Below are 18,176 nucleotides of genomic sequence, written 5' to 3'. Positions count from 1 at the left end.
TCCTTTTGTATTTAAATGTTATCGAATCAGCAACCAATTCATTCACCCTAAATTCCTTGAAGTTATTAGATTTGCTTCTAAACAAGGCGTACGGCTCGTAGTTTTAAATATTATAGTAGTTATAGGCAATACCTAATTGAACGTATAAATATAAGTACACCTATGTATAATTTAGCGGATAATACGATTTAGAAAAGTGCACGTAAACAGAAAATGACTATACTAATGGAATCAAATTTTCTATGTTGTTTCTGTTTGATTTAATAACCCGTTAACGCACTATACATTAATACTTCGCATCAACCGTAGCATATCCTTGAGCTGGCAACTGTATTATTACACATGAATTTATTTTAGCAATAATGTTTTAAACATAAAAATATTACGTGACAGTTGAAAAGCAAGGCTGAATAAATATCAATACTACACAAAGTACTGCATCATAATTATTTCTTGTGGCACTTTGTAATTTGATCAAAGGATGATTATTAGTTGCAAAACAACATAGCCTGACCAACAAAGCACAAACTTTTACAAAGCGTATTTTTTAGATAAAAAAGATTAAAACTCGGCCAGTGTGATGATAGAACAAATACTCGTACACACAAAAACTTGTAGAGCGTGAGAGGAAATTAAAAGATTTGCATTATACTTAGTTACCCCCCGGGTCGAGGGGAAAACTGTCATGTGTGATGTGAAAAGTTCTTTATGTAAAGTAAGGCGTTTTGAACGTTTCGTAAAACACGAAACAAAATTGTTTCATGTAAATTTGTAAACACAAATGTCGACTGCCGTATTCATTTTAGTATTTTCACACTTCACCACTCATGTGTGGACGACATATCATAGTAAAACACGTCATATAAATATGTAAATAGAGTTACTTTAGCATTTGTGGATGTACAATAACTTTAAAAGCTATTTTATTACTTTATTACTATTCTAATTTTCAATTTAAATACCTTTTCTATGTAAATTTTGATCGGCCTGATACATTTCTCTAAATGTTGTAAAATGTAAAGCAACTATTGTGCCAACGACATGGCATAAAACTTGTTACATTAAGTGTTTGCTCGATCATATCTGCTCGTGTACTGGCAGTTGTAGCATCTTTGGTTAAAAATCGCGTCCAAAAATTTGTCGACACGGGGGTGATGCTAACGCAACACGTTCCCCGACTGATTTACACGCGTTTTCAGCTAAACCGCGATAAAACTGCAACTGCAACAAGCGATGGTGCATCATTGCGTGTTTAAATCGTTAAGTTTACAAGCCCCGCGGGTTGTCAGCAACCAATTCGCACTGCTTGTCAATTACCGGTCGCACTGTTGACAAAATGATATATCTTTCGATTGCCAATTTACACAAATATGTCGCTAACTTAACCAAAATTAAATCGCATTTAAATTGCGTCTGAAACAAGCGAAGCTATGATTTATAACGTCATAGGAGTGAGCATGACAGCACGATGGCATTTAATTACATATTTGATAATTTCTCGGTTTATAAAATGTAACAATAGTGTGTTAATTTCGAGCAATAAATACAATTTTGTTTTTAATCTGGCGCTTAAATATCAATATTGAACAAAAGCTCATTTAAATCCAGTAACGCTAACCATAATGCTAATGCTTTTAATAAAATATTATCTTCCAAAATTGCATCAGGTCACAAATCAACAACTTCTTTTGCACAAATGCAAAAAAAATGCATATTATTTTTTGAAACATATCTTACTTTAGGAAAAGAAATAGAAAATGAAAAGACACAAATAGAACAAGCAAACGTGTTGAAAAATCAATTGGAGAATGAAATTGATCGAACATGAGTTTTGCAGTTTTGTGTTTTTCAAATTTTTTTTTGAAATTAGTTCTAAATATTTAGAATAATGCCGTGTTGATGTTTTAAAGGACTTAAAAATAATTCAAATTTTATCATGTATTGTAATTTTGTCTGTTCTTTTTTCATCCAACACGATTTAATTAATGTTCCGATCTTTGACTCTTTGGAAAGAACAGAAAAAGAAAAATGAACTGAAATAAAGCTTAAAGTGGCTTAGAAGAAACAAAATAAGAGAGTTCGCAATTTTACATAGTTGTAGTTTTTTGTCGGAAAAACCAACATTTTATGAAGAAGTGTTGGGGTTTTGACTTCTCTGTCTTCATTTAATTACTTTTACGATTTTTGACAAAAAAATTAAGATTAAAGGCTTTTTCAGTATAGAACATTTTTTTTGAATAAATTAAAAAAAAAGAATTTTTTTCTAAGGGGTCTTAGCAGTATGCATAGTTTATAGGAAAATAAACACAAAACGAAAGGATGCAAATAAGGAAAGCAAATGAGATTTTATCATTGGGCTTTTATTGCAAATGAAATCATTCTTTTTTCAAAATTTAGAATAAGCTCTTTTTTTGACACAAAAAATTGAGTTTGAAAATAAATTGTAGAATAAAAATTGATATGTATAGGTATTTCCTGAATTTAATTCAAGTTATCAAAATATTTTAATATTCTTAATTCATTCAGCACTAAAAGGGTTGAACAAGAAAATATATAAAAACAAAATAAGAAACTTTTGCATTTTTGTGTTGTTTCTAGATGTTTTTCTCAAATAAGTTCTGAAAATTCAGCATGATTATTACAACTAAATTAAAATTAAATTAGAAAAAAATAGTGAATTTTAAATTAAATAATAATATCTGTATTTTTTTCTCTTCGGTCTTCATACAACACAATTTAATTTTGCGATATTTAACACTTTGGAAGGAATAGAAAAAAAGAAAAAAGAAGAAAGAAACGAAGTAAGAAAGTTTGCACTTTTGTGTAGTTTTTTTGTTGTAAAAATGAACATTTTATAGAAGAAGTGTTAGAATTTTGACTTCTCTATTGTTATCCGACAGAATTTAATGAATTCTGCGGTATTTGACAAAAAAGTTGAAGAAATATTAGTTAGCCCTCTCAAAGCTATACCCAAGTGGAGCTCTATGTACTGAGCCTGATAGGTTAATACTCCGAATAAAATAAACGATTTTTCTACAAACTTATAAAAATTTAATTAGGGTTTTTCAAAAATATATTGCCAGACTGGAGTGCGAAATAATTTTTTGAATGAACGCGAGAAAACTTTAAACGCATTTTTATTTTCATCCTATATGAACTATGGGAAATCGTGGTAGTTGTAGAAACTTATTTAATATTAAGAAGTCCCTATTTTTACTTATTTGTAACTAATAATAATTTGTTATTTTCTAATGGCGATTTAAAAAGATCATACAAGCAAAAAAAAAACAAAAACAAAAAAATTCTTTATGGGTAACTTAATTTTATAATTGTATTTTCTTTCCAAATTAAATAATTTCTTAAAATTTAGAATAATCTGTCTTAAAATTTTGTCTTCATTATACGTTCATAACAGTTTAATTGGTTTTGCGGATTTTGTCACAACAAATTCAGTTGAAAAATAATTTGGAGAATAACAGGGCTTTATTAGTGTGTGTCATCTGAAATTCTTATTTACTTTGTAAGAAAAAGAGGAAATAGAGAAATCGATTTAATTAAAACTCTAACATCCAACGAATGTTTCGATATTTTGATATTTTTTATTCATTCAGCACCAAGAAGGTCAAACAAGCAATTAAAAAGAAAATACACAAAAAGTTCAACAATTTTGTATTGTTTTCACATGTTTTTCTTAAATAAGTATTGAAAATTCAGGATTAGCAGGTACATGTTTGTCTTAACTAAGATAATTAAAATGTAATAATGTATTGAATTTTTGACAAAAGGGGAAATAGACTCAGATAAAGCTTAAAGTGATACAGAAGATAAGAAAGTTTTCAACTTGATGTATTTTCTGAATGTTTTTCTTGTCTGAAACATAACATTTTATAGAAGAAGTCGTGGACACAATTTCATTACTTTTGATGTTTTTGGCACAAAAAAAGAAGAGCAAAGTACTCTTTCAGTATCTGTGTCTTCTGAAATTACTATCAAAAACTACACGTCATCTGTAGTCTGAGTAAGTTGTATCATAATTCATAAGTCTAAAAATATTATTCTCTCACAAAAAAAAACAGGATCATACTTTTAACTGATATTTTCTTTATAAATAACTCTGACTGGATTCCATTTGCGGTTTTTCCAAATGGTGGGTTAAGGGTGCCCTGGGGATGGGGTGGTAGTTTTAATAAGTCGTTAGTTGAATTTTTTGTTTGGAGTGGCTTGGTTGTTGATGTATGAATTAAAAATGGTTTTTTTTCTGCGGATGTGTTTGAAAAACATTGGTCAAATGGGTGACCCGAACCTTGCAGATCAATACGGCAACAAAATTATAAGAGCGTCGGTTGTCAAAGGTAGTTTAATGAAACATAACATAATATCCAGATGACGAGATACATCGATGCAGATTCTAACATAAATATGGTCAGTTGCGTTTGGAACATATGCAAATTGTTGTTTGGCCAGGGAGGGCAAGGGGAAATCTAATAATTTCACAACACTAATTAATTCAAAATATCATTCCATTATCAGTTTCATATGAATTTTCTCTATGTTATGATCACGGTAATAATAGGTAAACCAAATTTACTTGCTTGTGTATGGAATCGATAGCCTAGTATTTTGCATAACATTATGATCAAGCAGCGATTTATTCGACGGTCTTGTGTCTGACGGTGAAATAAATTATTGTAATCTGGACCCACCGTGATGGAATCCGGTCTATTTTTATTTGTGGCGAAAGTTTGCGGTATGACATTGATTAAAAGCAAAGCGGGGAAACAAAGTTTAATTAAAACATATTATAAGCATATTTAAAATCAGTTGCCATATTTAATATTGCGAACTTTGCAAACTTATTCCTCGGAAGCTTGGAAAAGAATTTTTAATTGCATTAAAATATTGTATATTAGTAATGAGAACTTCTTTTATTACTTGGCCCAACTTTGAAACTCCAAGTATGGTTGAAATTTTTAATATGTCTGAATTGATGCGTTATTAAATTTGTAAACATTGCGAAAACGATTTTCTCAAGCAATCGTTAATTTCTCGGCGCCGTTTTGCGGATGTAAATTTCAGCATTTGTAATATCGCACGTTCCACCAGCCAGCAAGCCGACTTTAATTTTTTTATTTACATTGAAGGAAACGGCCATTAGTTTTAAAATTAAAATATACATCACTCGCGGATACCGAAGCAAAAACAAATGGCTCCCCGTTTCTTACAATATTACACTATGAAATTTATGATAAGTTATAAAGAACGGGCTACATTCGCCATTAGCGAGGGAACTTTGCTTTTTTATCGCTGGCCACAACGTTGACTGTTGTAAAGACGTGTTGACTCTTGCAGATTTATATTTTTACTAGTTCGAGTTTCGGTTTTTACTCACGCCCCTTTCGAAATGAACTTTAAATGTTTATTGCTCCCAGAGTTTTCAGCTAAATTGCATGAAAACACTGCTGGAAATTTTCCAGAAAACAACCTAACGTAAATTTCCACGAAATCTCTGTAGATATTTAAATTATTGTTCGCGCGCGAAATTAAACACAAATTAATAGGCTCACGACCAGTCTTTGTGTAAGCACACTAAACTGCATTGTCTACTTCGCCTTAATAACCGGCTAAATAATTACCGTCATAATTTCGCCAAGGGATTCATACCGTCATTTGTCCAACTAACACATTGCAATTTGCGTTCGGATTTTTTGAAGCGGTGCGCGTTGTCTGCTTTATTTTTAATTAAAAACAACAGAGCAATAAATAGGTAGTATGGTCCCGACACGAAGAAAAATTAATATTTCATTTCAATACTGAAAAAAGTAATAAAAACGTAATAATATTACATTGTTTTCGCTCAGAAATGATGATAAAATACCAGAAACGAACTTTGCAACCGTAAAAATGCAATTTTAATAGAAATACGGGTTATATCTGCGAAACGCGATGGGTTTTTTCATCAGATTTTTCAGCAGGGAAATATATATGCTCTAAAAAGAAACTGGAACAATTTAATGAAAACTATAAAATATCCGGAATGCGGATTTGCGGCCTGAATTATTAAAATTACTACTTGTTTTTTCGTTTCAGTTGACGCATTCGAGTGAGAGTGGCAGAGGCTGAGGAAAAGGGCCTGGAAAAAGGGATCTGCACCGCCGCTTTTTTATTAATTAGAGTCGGTAAGTTTTTACCACTTGGGGATAAATCACTGGCGAAAATCTGGCTACTCTTCGCACATTAGTGTATTTTTTGATTTAAACCGTGTTCTTATTCCATTTGGCAGTAAGCTAGTTAGTAGAGAAGGCTTGTATGCAAATCACCCCAGGGAAACTTTTAAACAGTCGTTCCTTTCGGCAAATTCTCACCCAAGTTCGGGCATAAAGCCGGGCGATCGATAAAATTAATTTTTGTTATTAACGATTATAATATATTACCCGGAAACACGTTAAGTTTTTCTTTAATTAATTCTCTCCGGAACTCGTTGAAATATCTTGGTTTTAATTTAATTAAGGAAAGTTATTTGACTGTTTTTTTCTTCTCAGATTTTACAGTTGTTTTCTTTCATAAGGTTTTTCCCCGTCAATTTCAGACTCGCGAGAAATTATGAAAAGTCGATTCGTTTCCAAAGTTGGGCAAAAACCAAATACAAATAAGGCTGTTTACGTTTTATTGCCCACTAAACATTTTAAGCAGTGCGTTAGATTTGTTGTAAAACTATTCGCGTCGAAACTACAATGTATTTTATTTGAATTTGTGAAATTTATTGTTATTACCTACATAAAGAGGAGTGGGTTTATTTTGTGTGTAAAGTTTGTGGCTTCGGGAAAAAATAAAAACTTTTAATATTGACACGAAAGCACGCGCTGATGTTGCAAAATTAAGCGTTATTACAATGGTGTTTTATTCGAAGCATCATCCTTTCGCCACATTTCATAGTCATATTGCACGACTTAATCCTCGAAGAGGCAAGATTTTATGCTGGTAAATTATGTGTGTTAAATGAACAAACAAGAGCTTTAAAGTTGAATTTCATGGCTTCTTCCAGGCAGGCAAGTTGCCTCTATAAACGAAATCATCTCGAATCGGAGCAAAGTTACGGTGCTTGTTTGAAATGTCAAAATGGCTCGTAATAAAAATCTAAGCGCGAAAACAATTACCGTTAAAGGTAAACTTAGTCCGTGCGAAATATCGTTGTGGGTGGTCATTTTCTGTAATTATTAAACACAAGTCTGGTGTAAAATTAACGTTAACAAGAGAACGCGATTCGATTATTAAACCACCATAACTTTCATAAAACATGCGTACACATGGACTTATTCAATCTCGTAAAAATTCTACTTTATAACTTTGCACAAGTGTTCAAATCAAACTACCTCCAGTTTACCAACTGCATAAATTTCCACCACCTCCTGGAATTAAGAAATGCTGCCAATTACGGCGACCGATTCCGTTTATTTTATTCAAATCGAATTTATTTGACCAAGATCACGTTTTGTATACTTACGTGTGTTCGAAGCACTTTTTCAAACAATTATTATCGAGTTGTATGGCATGGATTAATTCCCAACTCGTTCATTTAAATAAACCCATAAAAGTTTACGACTACCACAATGTTGCTAGCTATTTTCGTACACCTCTAAAACAATTCTGAATTAATTTTACAGAAAATATAAAACGCCACTTGACCATAAATCAATTATCTCTGACAATAACACAAAAAAATTAATGTAATGTCTTTTTAAATAACTTTATTTTATAACACATTTACATTTTATCAGATGCTTATTGCTACTTTGTTTGTTGGAATGTGATTACTTATACTATTGTTGAGATGTTTTAAAAATGTTGCTTAATTGCAAGAAATTTCAAGACAACAAAGCCACGAAGACAAAATTATTAAATTCCGTTCTCATGTTCCTAATGCAATTAATCATTGTTGTAATTTTTAAGAGAAAACATTAATTAAAATTAAGAGGCAGCAGACACTTAACGCTCCAACTAACCACATCTACGCCACACCTGCGATCACATTTTTGCAAATTTTGGAAATCAATCTGCGAAAAATTAGGAAGAGATTGATACAGTAAAACCTCTCAACAACGGACATTATTACAATAATGTTTTACTCGTACGCAGAATTCTTGAATGTATATTACATGGATTATACAGGGTGTTAGCAATAATTCGTATGTGAATTTGTCATAATCAGAAGAGTTAAAAACCCTTATATCATTTTTCAAAAAAGTGCGTACTTTTTGCAGAAATTTGTGTTTACCCACCGGTTGAGAGCCACTGTGTGGCTTATGATAGTTTATTAGCAGTTAATTTTTTCATTAAACAAAATGGAGATTGTGGCGCATGGGCGTTTGAGAATTTTTCGAAACTGTGACTAACATGTTTTTCGAGTGATTTGATTTTTTTTTTCGTAAAATTTAATAACAAAACACAATTTGAAATTGAAGAATAACGTAGTGGACCATGAAGTTAATTTAGCTCTGCTGTTTTGTCAATAATATTAAAATTTAAGTTAATTTTTATAATTCTTGTTCAGCGGTTCTTAAAATTTGGGACTTTAATTTCAGAACGATTTTTGAAGAAAACTATGCATTTTTTATTTACATAAATTTAGCTTAATCGATTTGTTTTGCCATTATCTATTTGCCTTTAAATTTTTGCTAAACTATTCCATAACACGCTGTATATGTTGTGAATGGGTTAAGGTGTACTTAACTTTTTATTCTTAGGTATATTATAACGAAAAGTCTTTTTAAAATAAAATTAAAATTATTAAAAAAAGAAATATACAGTTTTTTAACATAAAATATTATTTTTTTTTTGGTTCTCTTTAGGCGCCGTGTTTTTTTATAATATTTTTTTACATGATAGCTATTTTTAACTGGTTCAAAAATTCAGACAGCATGAGGTTACTGTGTTTACTTTATTACAATAGTTGTCACCAATTTTGTTATCACGTTTTTCCAAAAAAAAAGAAAAAAAAATTTGATATTCAATTATGGATTTTCGGTGTAGAATTTTTCATCCACTTCTATAATAATGTCTTTGAAACAAATGTTTGCTCTTTGAACTGCTCTTTGGGTGTGTCCGTTGTAAGAGATAAATCTATATGATATTATGGTAATTGAGAATTGTTTTTTTGTCCGTGTCCGCTATGTAGAGCGTTCGTTGTAGAGAGGTTTTCGTACATTATTTGACAATGCTTCTGTTACGTTCGTACAAAAATGTCCGTTGATTAGAGGTGTCCATTAAGGGAGGTTTTATTGTAACAACACTTTAGTGTTGCAATTCTATTTTTTTATTTTATTTTTTTTTTTTGGATCCTTTGCGAATTAAATAACACAGTCTAGTTTAAGCCACAAAATAAACGTTTACTGTTTTGGGTAAATAGTGAGTGTTATTACAAACGAATTTGATTTTTCTAATCAAACTGAACATTGTTTAGTAATTAAATAATTCAATAATTGGGGTAATGACAGTGGACTGTGAAAGAGGAGCTTTCGAAGCAGTCAGTAATCACTGTTCTTACCGACTGAGGGATGTAATGAGGCGTTTTCCAGCCGCAGCCAGAAACAAAACGTGCGTGTGGTGAAATAAAATTTCCCATTTGAGAGAAACCTGTACGTGTATGAAACGATTAAAATATTTTTAAAGCGGAGCCGAGTATGAGACGGTCCATAAATATTTTAATTATAAATAAATACCAGACAAACTAAAAATAAAATGTAATTTTTAAGTGCATTGCACTCGTGTTTTTCATATGAATGCATGCAGTGAGATGTTTGGTGTGTATAAGTACATTCACCGAGCGACCATAGAACGTTGCTTTATGAAATAAGAAATGGAATAAAGAAAATTGTTATTTTGTCGTGGCATAAATAAGAAATGAAGAGTGCAGCTTGAAACGGGATTAGTGTTATTACATCTTGATCGATACCTACGCCATTCCATTACTTGTGTAAACTTTAAACCTCAGATTCATCTATTATTTAGCACATGATTTGATATCGAAAGCAATACAGCTCACCGTCTTGTTAAAATTGCCGGCTTAGCATTATTGAGCTTTTTGAGCGACTTCATTAAAAAAATATCCGCCCTAATCGCATATAAGGACATTTATTATTGAGTGCAGGAGAATAAGAAACGTCGGAGAATGCAAACTTGTATTTATACAGTTGTTTCTTCCTACAATTCAGGTTTAAATTACTTGAATAAATAATGACTAAACAATATCCAACAGCGTTCTTAAAGAGTAATCTAGAGCTGAAGGCTCAGTGGGGTTGAGAAATTAATTATTGAGAACTCTACTAGATTGAGTTTAATATTGTAAGACCACCTAGCTGCAAATTTACAACTCGAATCATCGATTACATTTTAAATAAAATTATTATTGCTGAAAAAGTCTCAATTTATTCCATCCTTGCAGCGATTACAAATCATCTTATCACAACGTGTACCTACCCATAAGGAAGATTAAAATTAATTTGTATGAATAAATGTAATATAAGGCAAGCCATTAAAAAATAATTTCCACTAAATTTGCATATTTATTGGATACGTCAGCGCAGTAGCAGATGTATTAATTTATCAGTTTGTAACCAATTTTAACATCTTATTCTGCTCAATTTTACGTCTTAATATCGCCTGATTGCCATGTAAATGACGGCAACTCAGCGGGAACGCATTTTCTCAAAAATAATATTCGTCGTTAAATGACTTCACGGCCTCGTCATAATTTATTATAGTCGTTCGTAATGAATAAATATAAATTAAACTAATGGAGACGAGCTTCGCCTTAGGCGCTTTTCCCATGCCAAACATTTAAAATTTATTCGAAAAAAGTTATAGAAAGGAGAAAGGCGGCAAGGATAAATCTGTTGGCACATTGTTGGCCCCCTTGGCGGAGCGCAGGCAACTACCCTTCCACACCCCAGTCGCGTAATGGAAGCAGCCCCATGCAATTTTAACAAGTTTCACTGTATATTTAATTATTGTAATATTTATAAAAGCAGGCCTGCTCAGGGGGTTACGCGCGCGGTGGATGGGGGTCTCTAAATAACTAACAACACTCCGCCGTCTAATTTACTTGGCAAACTTTTATTATATATAAAAACTTTCAACTTTTATTCGCAATTTATTACTTTTACTTCTCCGGAACAGCCAGCAAGAATATTAAAAAAAAATAAACGAAAATGAGGAGTTCATGTCATTCTTGATTTCGAGACAGTGGTAATTTGTGAGAAACTCGCCGGGTAATGACGCAATTAAACTGCAGTTCCTGTTAAAAATCTCATTTTTGCACTTTGATCGGCAACAATAGAAATTTTCAAACAATCACTAAAAACGCCCTGGAAATTTAAATTTAGAAAGTGTAAATGAGAGCAAAACTATCGGAAAGAAATACAATACAATACTTAATTACATAAACATTATTCTACGGCCCGAACTTGTTAAATTATTTCAGAATACAATAATAAAACTTTACAGCCGCAATTTCGACGACTTCTACAGGATGTGTATACATGGCCTAAAAAAGCGGCGATAAAATCAAATATTTAAATTCAAAAGCATAAATGCAAATCTACAAGCGAATTAAAAGCCGGGAGGAAATTATATATTTTATTTGAGTCAACCCTCAAAACTATAGATGTGCGTGTTGAACATTTGTAATTGGCGTCGGCCGTCCTTTACGTCAAAACCGGCAAGAAAAGAACAAAGAAAGATCGACACCCCGATGCATATGTTAATACACCGAGTGCAACTTGCACTTGTCCACGCACTCAAACCGAGTTGGTGGTGTATTTCGCCTAATGATGTTGACTCAATTCTACTAATTCATAACGAATTCATTTATTCACGTTTCTATTTTTATTTTCACGTCGTGAATCATTATTTCTATAAATTTTGTTTGTGCATGAATATTTAATCGAGTAATTACAATGGAAAAGTAAATACATAGAGCGCTGGGGTTCCTTTCTATTTAATTACGTCCCTAGACGAACACGTTGCAGATGGCGGTTATAATATATAGAACGGGGTTATGTTAAATATATATTGCACGAAAGCACATAATAATGTAATTACAATCAAAAAGTGAGCTGGCTTGTTCGGCCACAGACCTGCAGTATGAATCATGCGAAATGTAAAATATTACACTTTCCGGATAAAAGCATCGGAATTTGTAAGCGCGGCTCCCTCTGACGATAGCAAATATTTTTCATTACGGGGGATTAATTCATTTAACGCATTTATTATTTTTCCTCGCGCACGAGCGCTAAATCACGTGAATAATATAACGAATTGTCAGCGTCGATTAATTAATTAAAAGAACAAGATTGCCACATTTGATATGCGATTACTTCACGCTGGTGATGGCCGTAATGTATAGGCCGGCAAAAACGCAAAAATATTTGCATTTTGCTGCTGACGCTTAGGTGGATGATGTTTTATAGGGCGGTTTGCACGATTTGCGATAATGGCAGTTGTCATCGGCGGTAGCGCACCCAAGTTGAATCCGGTTCGCAAAACAAATAAAAATATTTTTGTTTAATGCAACTATTTGTACGCTAATAACCAGAGGATACTGTTTCGCCTTTTTGCCTTCCTCGGTTTTGTAATTAGTGCCGACGGGGGCCCCGCTAGCCAAGAAATGCACATTTGCAAATCAAAAAGTCTGACAACAAACCGTTAGGGATTACGTAATGTGATCATAATAAGTAGGTCCTGATGTGTTTCAAGAATACAATCTATGAGGTCTCTGTTACCAAACCAAGTTGCCAATCAATTAGTTTACCACTTCATTTTATACAACCATTTTTGTAAGCTTTGGTTTCTCAAAAATAGATTTTCGTCAAGGAATCATCTTTTTTCCAATCACTGATGTATTTTTTTGGAGAAATTGTGGACGAATGTTTTCGGAAAAACATTGAATTGACTGACAGTGAAGGATATTTTTGATTATTTTGCTTTGTACACCATTAAATTTTATTGAGATTACCTCACACCGCGAGGACCCTTTAAGCTAATTACTTAGGCAAGCTTATTGTGTGATTTATTGTAGACAGCCTGAAGTCTTTCAGGTGTATCGATCGGTGTTGTAAATATTTTCCGGTCAGCCTTGTCAAAAAATCTTAATGTGAGTGTTGATTATCATAAACAGCATTAATTACTGTAAAACTTTATGGTGTTCAAAGAAAACGTTGCTACATTACTCTTAAGAACAAATCAGAAAATGGATAAAATGGTTCTAGTAAACAGAAGGTTGACCATTTAGAAATTTGTGTTTTAACGAAAATTGAATAAATTTTTTATGTCAATAGGAAAAAAGGGAAACCATCGCTACATTGTTACAAAAACTGCTAAAAATCTTACAGACATTGGAGTACGAATTTGGACAATTTTTATGCATTTTCTACCAAATCAAAAACTGACTTTTGTATCTGTTTAGAATTTTGTCTTAAATTCGCATAAACATCTGACATAATTTGTACATATTCTTATTTCTAATAATTTGAGGTATAAAAATGTATTTTCACTATTGTAATAAGCATCATTTTTAGCCCAACTATTTATGACAAAGTTTTTAAGTTGTCAAGGCCTTTAAAATGAAATATACGTAACAGAAAGGTTTGGCGTGATAGAATAAATATAAAAAACTCACCAAAAATGCTTTTTCTTTAAGTGAAACTTAAACTTTAAGTTTAAGTGTTTTAAAAACAGGTGTGTGGTAAATTAAGGTGTATACTTTGTGATCTGGGATTTTCCTTCAAATCACATTTGTACGTTTTTTATGGTTTATTTATTATTGGAACAGAGTTAAAGAAAACAATAATTTTTCAGACACTATCATATAGTCCTATTTATGACTTTTTGGAGAAACTGAAACTCTATCGCATTTTACGAATAAATTCTCATCTCCAGAAATTAAAAATATTCCATCTCCAAAAGCAAAATCTAATCATATTTTCTTCAAGAAATTTATATTTAATGAAATTTGCTAATGGTGTATTACCCAAAAATGGTAAATAACTTTGTTGGTTTACCTCCTCTGGTATGTGAGTAAAGAGAAAATAACCTAGTTAGAGCATAGTTAAAAATAAGTCCATAATTTACATACATACTTGTACATTGAATTTACTCAACATTATTGTTAATAAAATTGTAAACAGAAAATTCACATTGACGAAAGCAATTTTTTGTTATTCCATCACTTTATTGCTGTTGTATTAATTTTTGCCTGCGTTGTGGATTTTTGTATTTATGGTCAAAACTTTTATGGGGGTAGAATCAGTGAACATTATATTTTTTTTTCTTTTTGGAGACATGAAGAATTATTGGATCATGTGTTTTCTATAAGATATTTTTTCTACTTTGGTTTCCCAAATTGTTCATTGTGAAACCACAAAGAGAACTTTTGTGCAACTTTTTTTAGTAAATTTTTAGGAGTTGTATTGGCAGTGCTGGGCGTTTATTGTCGTTTATTGATAAATCTCGAATAATTAACAAAATTAAGAAGAAATAGTTTGAACAAATTTTGATATGTTAAAAAGAATGTAGAAAAAATAGTATATCACACTCGTTTTATAAGACTTAATTGTGGCACTCATTCTATACTTCTTCGTCGTGCTCCAAAACCATTCGTGCCACAATAGAACGTCTTATAAAACTCGTATAATAATATACTATTTATTAATATTATACTTTATTAGAGTTGTACTCGGTTTGTATCTTCCAGTAAAAAATATTACTCTTATTAGAAACGAATAATCTTAAAATACAGGCAATCATACCTATACTTGAATATTTGACATTATTTTATAAATAACTTCATGTTGGAAATTTTTCACCTGAAGATGACAACGGCCGTTGTCGAAACGTTGCAAATAAAGTTGAATAATTGTTTCACATCTTTTATTTCTATTAGTAGCCACCACGTTACAAATATGAATAACCTTTTTCGAGTAGTTTATTCAGTAGTTTTACCGAAAACTATGAACGTGTTTACAGAGTCAAGAATTGGTATATGGCGGCGTTTCAGAATAATTTGAAATTTTCTCATGGACATCCTGGACATCCGGGGTTTGTTTGTCCCAAGGGCCCACACCTGTGTTCTTTCTGCTCTGTGGGGCTTGTCATCAGTGGCGTCTTCTAGCCCGGGGCAAAAATGCGTTAACAAGTGTTTTTTTTCAATCCAACTGTCAGCACTTCTGTTAGGAAATACCAAGAATATGCGAATTTCAGTTATTAGGCAAGGAGTGGAGTAATTTAAACTATTGATTGTGATGTGTTGCATGTCGGCTCGTGATGATTTTAGTTGTAATGTTTGCTCTGAAATGGAAGTGTTTGAGCATGTTAGGTCAATTACCCGTTGGAATAGCAAATATTAGATAAGGTAATCTGCGAAATGAAAGATATTGGGTTTGTGGGCTGCGTGTGAGTTGATCAGGTGCGCTCCTGTGTTGAATAGACATGAGGGTAATGCATTAACAAATTGCTAGAGTCCTTGCATTAATAGTTAACAGGAGGAATCAAACTCGGCAATAAGACAACACGGGCAATCCTTCCTCAAGAAGAGGATCATAAATATTTCCTTGTGCATTGTAAATAACCCTAAACGCGCAGACTACAAACTTATGAATTATTTCGCTTCATTTATGCAATATTAAAGGTGCAATTTGAATAGAACTCGCTCTTCTATGCCAATCCGTTCGGTAAATAATTCAATTGTTTGAGAATGGCCTGAGAAATGGTGCCTTGGATGTATTGTTCAATATTAACATTGCTGTTTAAAGTACACTCTAAAGACGCTAATTTTATATCCTCCTATCGGCTTCACTCCTTGCTGGGTTTATTCCAATCTTAATCATTTATTTAGCAAAATACCCGCTTCATATTGTTCTTTGGGATTTAATTCGCACATACATTAGGCCGCTAAGGAAAGTCACCGGCTCACTTATTCATGAGGCATTTTCCTCTTTGATGTCTCAAAGAAAATGATGATCCTTGCAACAGTGCATAATATTTAAATGTTGCAACTTTAATCGATACGATCTTCTTTCGGTTTTATCGCCGAAATGACAACCTGTAATTTTAACGATTTTCGTGTCTCTTCGTAAACACGCCCGTCTTCACTTAGCCACTGTCACCCATTAATGTTGGATGAATATGGCTTAATTATAATTTACTAATTACAGGGTACAATTTTAAATCACTTAATTGCCGTTTGGCGGTCGACAAATCAATGCGTCAAGCACGAATCTCAAGAATGATTTGTTTCGAGGGCTTTGACACAGTTTTGGCCCAATCGATACGGTTTTAGAGAAATGAAATATTTTTTAATTTGGTTAAAATTAACCTTGGATTTTGGGGTGTTAACAAAACAGTCCTGATTTTGCAAGGTGAAGACACTGAACCAGAAGTAAGGCACAAAATTCATATTATCTTTGTTAATGGTCACTTTAAAAAAAATTCTCGAACAGATCGATTTATTTTCTTTAAATGGTACTTTTTGACATGATAGTGATATTTGTAATCTCAAGCGTTTTTGAGTTGTAACGGAATTCTTAAAAGCTTTTATTTAACTTGCTTTGTTGTCTGTCTGTCTGTTTCATATTTTTAGAGCCAAATTTGAAAGGGTTTCCGTTCTCCCAATGAATTGAAATTTTGCATACTTACTTAATCTGCGTGACAATGAAATCCTATGTGGTTAAATACTCTTTCAAGGGGTTAAATGGGATTTTGAAGTTTTAGGTTGTGTTTACAAATGGGTTTTCAATGTGTACATACCGTAACTTATACTAACATTAACGGTATGTTGGTCATTGGGAAATATATTAATACCTAATCATTTTCATTACGTTTCGTTAAAAACACATGTCGCTATTTTTTTAATCATTTACCTTAGACGATATAAGTATAAACACAGAGCAGAGGTTAGGATGTGCTTTCAATGCTAACAGTTGTTTACTGTCACATATCAATAAACAAGTTTGCAAAAATCAGCAAAATAATGGTGTTACAATAATACGGCGAAACTAAATCTCAGAGAAAAAGACGTTTAGAATAAGTTAAGACTAAAATGCAATCAATATAAAAATTAACAAAAAATGTTTTTTTTTAGAAAATAGCTTTAATTTAAAAGATCTACTAAAAAGTAAAAAATTATATTTTTCTATCAGAGGAGAATATTTTTGCTTACCAATTAAAATTTATAAAAGCTTTGGGAACGGTCATTCATAACTTTCATAAGTCATAACAATAGGCCATTACAGAATTACTTTCTTAAATTGAGCATTGTTCCTAAAGCTTTTATAAATTTCAAAATCTTAATTTGTAAACAAAAATATTCTCCTTTTATAGAAAAACATTATTTTTTACTTTTTAGTGCATCTTTTAAATAAAAGCTTTTTTCTAAAAAAAAACTTTTTTTATTTTTTTTTAAACGACAATCGACATTTTTGTTTACCGTTTTAAATAGGTATACTACATTTTTTATCTTTTTGATAATTAAAAATGAAATTTAAAATAAAAAAAAATCAATTTTATATAATAAAATAAACAATGACAATTAAACACAGGAGGCTTTATCTTTTTGTTCTTGCTCTATTTTATAAAAGGCAATTGTTTTTACATGTATATTTTAATAATTAGCATGGAAAAACTTAATAAACGAAAAAAATAAACAAAAAACTTTGTTTTTTTGTAACATGTTTCAAAGACTTTTTTAACTTGTTTATTTTATTTTCTTCTTTCTTTGAATTTTTTTTGCTTAGTTTTTTGGATTTTTTTTATAATTGCTAGAACGATAACGATGTGTACTGTCTAAAACAGTAGTTAAAAATGACATTATTACTTATTAGAAACTAATGACGTCGTAAATGTCGGTATGGTGTCAAAATGTAGCATTAAAATATAAAATCGACTTTTTCTAGGATTTTTTTGACAAATGACTAATAACAAAAATATGAATTTTGTACGTTACTTTTGGTTCAGATTAGTTGTTTCAAAAGTATAAAATTCCTATAGTTTTAAAACAGCTAATACCTGACAATTAAATATGTATAATAACAATAAAGAGAAGAAATAAACAACGCGCTAAAAGTCTTGGAAATTGAAAAATAATATTGTTTTTGACTTGTAATTTAGTTATTTTAAGTTTCGGTTTG

At 31.6% G+C, this 18,176-nt stretch overlaps 1 protein-coding gene across 4 annotated transcripts in view; it reads left to right on the top strand.

Moving 5' to 3' along the window:
• The window catches only part of LOC103312699 (protein bric-a-brac 1), a 234,207-nt gene that overhangs the window by 43,159 nt on the left and 172,872 nt on the right, over nucleotides 1-18,176 (top strand). For all 4 annotated transcript variants that reach the window (XM_015978021.2, XM_015978020.2, XM_015978022.2 and 1 more), the window contains exon 3: nucleotides 6,088-6,176. The gene's annotated coding sequence lies outside the window, so the exon portion shown is untranslated. The remainder of the gene's footprint in view (nucleotides 1-6,087; nucleotides 6,177-18,176) is intronic.

This window comes from Tribolium castaneum, chromosome 1 (assembly GCF_031307605.1).
Source record: "Tribolium castaneum strain GA2 chromosome 1, icTriCast1.1, whole genome shotgun sequence".
Lineage (NCBI taxonomy): Eukaryota > Metazoa > Arthropoda > Insecta > Coleoptera > Tenebrionidae > Tribolium > Tribolium castaneum.
This window is presented reverse-complemented; position numbering and strand designations above follow the sequence as displayed.